Raw genomic sequence first — 212 nt, 5'->3', positions numbered from 1 at the left:
AAAGATTAATAGCATTGTGTATTTCAAAACCTCATTTTTTTTATGTAGCTGAGCTAAGGGAAAACATCTAGAAAAAATGAGTTCTAAGCTATAACCGGATCTATATAGGTGTAAAGAAGTTAAGAACTGGGACCTGGGGGAGGGGGGGGGGGCAAAAGGCCTATGGGTGACAAAAGCCCTCCCCACCCCCCTTCTCCCAAATGACACCCTCT

The sequence above is a fragment of the Penaeus monodon genome, chromosome 29 (assembly GCF_015228065.2).
Source record: "Penaeus monodon isolate SGIC_2016 chromosome 29, NSTDA_Pmon_1, whole genome shotgun sequence".
In the NCBI taxonomy this organism is placed as follows: domain Eukaryota; kingdom Metazoa; phylum Arthropoda; class Malacostraca; order Decapoda; family Penaeidae; genus Penaeus; species Penaeus monodon.
Note: the sequence above shows the minus strand (reverse complement) of the source record.